The 6,261-nt window shown below is 38.2% G+C and overlaps 1 non-coding gene across 1 annotated transcript; it reads right to left on the reverse strand.

The window, feature by feature from the left end:
• Positions 1-5,945: 5,945 nt before the first annotated feature.
• On the reverse strand, positions 5,946-6,017 carry TRNAC-GCA (transfer RNA cysteine (anticodon GCA)). The gene has a single exon. It is a non-coding gene; the product is annotated as a tRNA-Cys (tRNA).
• Positions 6,018-6,261: the final 244 nt, after the last annotated feature.

Raw genomic sequence — 6,261 nt, forward strand, 5'->3', positions numbered from 1 at the left:
GATTCAGTTATACATATTCTTTTTCAGATTCTTTTCCTATATAGGCTGTTATAAAGTATTGACGAGAGTTCCCCGTGCTATGCAGTAGGTCCTTGTTGATCTTCCTAATTTACCGCCACCCCACCTTTCCCCTTTGGTCACCTTAAATTTGTTTTCTACATCTGTGAGTCTGTTTCTGTTTTGTAAATAGGTTCATTTATATCTTTTTTTTAGATTCCACTTATAAGTAATGTCATATGATATTTTTCTTTCTCTGCCTGGCTTACTTCACTTAGAATGGTAATCTCTAGGTCCATTCAAGTTGCTACAAATGACATTATTTCATTGTTTATTATGACTGAGTAATATTCCATTGTATTTATGGATTGGGAAGGTCCCCTGGAGAAAGGAGTGGTGATCGACTCCAGTATTCTTGGCTGGAGAATTCCATGGACAGAGGAGCCTGGCAGGCTACAGTCTATGTGCTCGCAAAGAGTCAGTCATGACTGAGTGACTTTCACTTTCTTTCATATACATATTATACCACATATGGATTTAGTCATTTAAGAAAGGCTTATTTCAAAATCACAAATTTAGAAGTAAATATTTGTTCTAAATACAAAAGAAATCTGTGCAAAGTTGATTCATTATTTTTAACAAAATAACTTCATAGAGGTACAGTATAATGTTAAAATTTAACACTATAGTAATTTATATGTGTGTTGTATACTTGTTTATTTACAATGACAAAGAAAGTCATTGTTAATCATAATTTACAGATACTCATATTCTTACATCCTTTTCCTCTTTTTCCTCTCTTAAGCCAGAGGAAACTAGGGATAATCTTCACATGATAGAGTTTAGGTCGGGCCCTAGGCAGAAAAGCAAAATTATTTTAATAAATAATAGGTGTCACTGAAGTCACTGCAGAAACACATAAATACATATTTCTATAGAAACACTATGCTTCCCTATTCATATTTAAGGTGATATCTATTTACATTAATATTAATATTTGTTTTTTATCATATATAACAAAAACCTGAAGCTAAGTGTGTTAGGATTGCAAATGTGTCTAAAACATGATGTCTGTCTATCCGTCCAAATTAGATGTCTATCCATCTAATCATCAACTATCAATCCATGCATTCATTCAGCAAATATCTAGTGATTCCATTATTCTCTGTCCCAAGTATAAAGTAGTAAATACGAGAAATAAAATGTCTAAGATCTTAAAAATTTGATATTAAAGACAATAATTTAAAAGTAAAATGAAATCAAATATAATCCTGTGTTATGGTTTCACATGGGCTAATTGCTCAGAATTAATGTTAAAATTTTGGGTGTGTTAAATGTCTACTGTTAAGCCATTTTTATCTTTCTTTTTTTTCCCCAACATCTGATCTATTTAGCTATTTAATTAGTTATCTTCTTTAGAAAACCAGGTCTTTTTGGTGAAAATATAATTTTCTTTCCCATTTCACACAAGCCCCTTATGCTGTGTGTTGATACTTCTTCACTTTATTTTCTGAAATAATGTTTGTTTTTTGCATTGTATTTTAAGTAGAATGAGTAAGCTTATTTGTTCAAATGTCTAAGTTTGTTTGTTTGAGATGGAAGGGAATGCGGGAGCCCCAGAGATAATAAAGAAGAATTATGTACCCTATAGGGGAGAATCAAGTTTTTCTTCAACCCTTCTAGGTGCTTTGGCTGGTCGAGTAATTAATTTGACACAAGACAAATTAATAGGAGAAAAATCTAATTGTGTGTGTATAGGAGCCCAATAAAAGTATGAGACGCAAAGTCAGGCTGACAAATGAGACTTATACACCATCGTGAGCTTAGAAATGGGATAGAGGCCTGGGGCTTCCTAGAGGAAGAGGGTGATTCACAGGAAGACAAGCGAGCTAGATGTTAGGTAATCAGATTCCTGCCCTGCCAAGCAGCTGACTCCTTCAGATAAAAAGTTATCTCTAGTAAGAGCTCTCTTTACAGGCCAGGCCCCCATCTAAATCCTTCTAGGCAGTTAAGGGAGAAGTAAATGTTTTTCTTGCATCTGTTGAATCTTGATCACTTTCAGTTCAGTTCAGTCACTCAGTCCTGTCCGACTCTTTGCGACCCCATGAATCGCAGCACGCCAGGCCTCCCTGTCCATCACCAACTCCCGGAGTTCAGTCAAACTCACATCCCTCGAGTCCGTGATGCCATCCAGCCATCTCATCCTCTGTCGTCCCCTTCTCCTCCTGCCCCCAATCCCTCCCAGCATCAGAGTCTTTTCCAATGAGTCAACTCTTCACATGAGGTGGCCAAAGTCCTGGAGTTTCAGCTTTAGCATCATTCCTTCCAAAGAAATCCCAGAGCTGATCTCCTTTAGGATGGACTGGTTGGATCTCCTTGCAATCCAAGAGACTCTCAAGAGTCTTCTCTAACACCACAGTTCAAATGCATCAGTTCTTCGGTGCTCAGCCTTCTTCACAGTCCAACTCTCACATCCATACATGACCACTGGAAAAAACATAGCCTTGACTAGATGGACCTTTGTTGGCAAAGTAATGTCTCTGCTTTTGAATATGCTATCTAGGTTGGTCTTAACTTTTCTTCCAAGGAGTAAGCGTCTTTTAATTTCATGGCTGCAGTCACCATCTGCAGTGATTTTGGAGCCCCCCAAAATAAAATCTGACACTGTTTCCACTGTTTCCCCATCTATTTCCCATGAAGTGATGGGATCAGATGCCATGATCTTTGTTTTCTGAATGTTGAGCTTTAAGCTAACTTTTTCACTCTCCTCTTTCACTTTCATCAGAGGCTTTGTAGTTCCTCTTCCCTTTCTGCCATAAGGGTGGTGTCATCTGCATATCTGAGGTTATTGATGTTTCTCCCGGCAATCTTGATTCCAGCTTGTGCTTCCTCCAGCCCAGTGTTTCTCATGATGTACTGTGCATATAAGTTAAATAAGCAGGATGACAATAAGCAGCCTTGACGTACTCCTTTTCCTATTTGGAACCAGTCTGTTGTTCCATGTCCTGTTCTAACTGTTGCTTCCTGACCTGAATATAGGTTTCTCAAGAGGCAGATCAGGTGGTCTGGTATTCCCGTCTCTTTCAGAATCTTCCACAGTTTATTGTGATCCACACAGTCAAAGGCTTTGGCATAGTCAATAAAGCAGAAGTTGATGTTTTTCTGGAACTCTCTTGCTTTTTCAATGATCCAGCAGATGTTGGCAATTTTATCTCTGATTCCTCTGCCTTTTTCAAAACCAGCTTGAACATCTGGAAGTTCACTGGTCACGTACTGCTGAAGCCTGGCTTGGAGAATTTTGAGCAATACTTTACTAGCGTGTGAGATGAATGCAATTGTGAGGTAGTTGGAAATGGCAACCCACTCCAGTATTCTTGCCTGGAGAATCCCATGGATGGGGGAGCTTGATGGGCTATAGTCCATGGGTCGCAAAGAGTCAGACACGACTGAGCAACTTCACTTTCACTTTGACTTTGATCACTTTAGGCTCAAACTAATCCACAGGCCAACGTGGCACATTGTGGGGTGACATATTCTCTTCCCCTTCACACCCATGGCTGGATCTACCGCCAATTCTTGGAGAAACAATGAAACAAATGATATTAAGAGTTGGCCTTAATTGATGTCAGTATTACTATGCTTAACGTGTAGCTTTGCACAGGTGTTAGAGGACTATGCATGGATTAAGTATAACAACCCAGAATACTTTGTAGACACTTAATATCTTAGAATTTGTTTGTATTACTTTAAATGTTATTAAAATATTGTTTATATTCTATATTATCCTTATTTTAAAAGTTAGAGACCTGAAACAGGGATGTGTGCATGTTCAGTCTTGTCAAAGTCTTTGAGACCCCATGAACTGTAGTCCACCAGGCACCTCCATCCATGGAATTTTCCAGGCAAGAACACTGGAACTTCCTACTCCAGGGGACTTTCTTGACCCCGAGGATTGAACCCACATCTCTTTGGTCTCCTGCACTGGCAGCAGACTGTCTACCACAGCACCACCTGGGAAGCCAGGAAGGTTGTGTAATTTGCACAAGGCAATATGGCTAAAAGTTGGGAGAATTAATAATCCAAACTCATCATTGTGCTGGTGCCCAGGACAGGCTGCCCCAAATGTGCCTCAATGGCATATTTGTTAGTCTAAATTAAAGTGTATACCTGTGGCAGATTCATGTTAATATATGGCAAAAGCAATACAATTTGTAAAGTAATCAACCTCCAATTAAAATAAATAAATTTATATTAAAAAAATAAATTAATAAACAGGGTGATAACAGACAAAAAGAAATTACCTAAGAGAGAGCCAATGCATAGCATATACTCTACCCATTCTTTCTGTCTTCATAAAAGCAGGAAGTGAATCTCTCATGTAAAAATTGCACTGCCTGCATCTGGAGGTATGATGCCCTTATCACCAGAGATAGGGAATTGGGGGCAAGAGGGTTATACACAAAGAAATCTTGTTACTTCTTTAACTTACTACCCCAAGTCCAAAATGTTTAGATTCTTCATTAATTGAGCACCCCAAACCTAAGGTTTTTGTCCTGTCAGTTTCTTGCAAATTTATTGTTACCATGTTTGAAAAGTATAAAAGCTGCCTGCTTGGCCACAGATTAAAATTTGCAAATTAAAATTTGTTTCTTTCTCTTCTGTTAATCTGTCTTGTGTCAGTTGTATTAAGAACTCAGCCATAAGAACTCAAGAGAGGTAGAAGGAATTCCCCACTTCCTAACAACTGCAAATTCTGATCTTTTTCACCATGATATCTCCAAATTGGGGTCAGAGAAGGAAGAAAGAGAATCTTTTCTTATATAGTATCCCTTCCATCTGCCTTGTCTGCCTAGTTTATGAAATTCTTACTGATATACATACCAAAGAAGGTATGGATCTAATGATAAACAGGCTAATAACTTATTTTTGAAGTTATAATCTAATTTGAAAACATCACGTCATACAATTTGCTTTCTTTTTGAAGAAGGAACTATTTTGACCAGATGTGTCATGACATTAATATTACTTATTGACCAGATCAAATGCTATGGTTGGTGCTGATATCTCCAGGACATTTCTTTGTAAACTATTTATATATGAGCAAGAATCATATTCTCCATATTTTGCAAGGCTACTTTATAGGTAATTGAATTTGGATGGCTGAAAAAAATGACTGAGTTCTCTTATTTTAGCTTGAATTTTTGATACTCATAAATAACCAAATACAGATTATCAGAAACTTACCTTTTGTTCATATCTAGCATTTTCTCAGTAAATTATTGAATAGTGACAAAGAGATACTTTGTCTCTATTACTTGTTGTTGTTCAGTCACTAAGTCATGTCCAACTCTTTGCAACCTCATGGACTCTAGCACACCAGACTCCTCTCTCCTCCATTATCTCCCTGATTTTGCTCAAATTCACATCCATTGAGCTGGTGATGACCCACTTCAGTATTCTAGCTTGGAAAATCCCATGGAGAGAGGAGCCTCGTGGACTACAGTCCATGGGTTGCAAAGAGTCAGACACCGCTGAGTGACTGAGCATCTAATCACCTCATTCTTTGCCACTTCTTCGCCTTTTGTCCTCAGTCTTTCCTAGAATCAGGGTCTTTTCCAATGAGTCAGCTTTTCATATCAGGTGGCCAAAGTATTGGAGCTTCAGCTTCAGCATCATTCTTTCCAATGAATATTCTGGGTTCATTTCTTTTAGGATTAACTAGTTTGATCTCCTTGCAGTCCAAGGGACTTCAAGTGTCTTCTCCAGAAGAAGTGCTCTTAGTTATGAGAAATGTATTTTCCTTAGTGATAAGAAAGTGAAAGTGAAGTCTCTCAGTCGTGTCCGACCCTTTGCTGCCCCATAGACAGTAGCCTATCAGGCTCCTCCGTCCATGGGATTTTCCAGGCAAGAGTGCTGGAGTGGATTGCCATTTACTTCTCCAGAGGATCTTCCCGACCCAGGAATCGAACCTGGGTCTCCTGCATTGCAGGCAGACGCTTTACCGTCTTAGCCACCAGGGAAGCCTTAAAGGAAACTTCTACCAGGGATCAGGCTTTTAGTACTTATCATTAAAAGTGAAGACAGCTTAGCAAGGAAAACAAAGTAAGGAAAAAAGGAAATAGCTTGCTTTTATTGATAAATATCTTTATCTCACTAATTTCTAAAGGCCTGTTATAGTGAAATATTTGAATATTCTCTCCTGCACAGGAACATATATGGATGCACAAATAAATACTGCTTTTTTCTTATTTATTAACATTAACA

Source organism: Capricornis sumatraensis, chromosome 5 (genome assembly GCF_032405125.1).
Source record: "Capricornis sumatraensis isolate serow.1 chromosome 5, serow.2, whole genome shotgun sequence".
Lineage (NCBI taxonomy): Eukaryota > Metazoa > Chordata > Mammalia > Artiodactyla > Bovidae > Capricornis > Capricornis sumatraensis.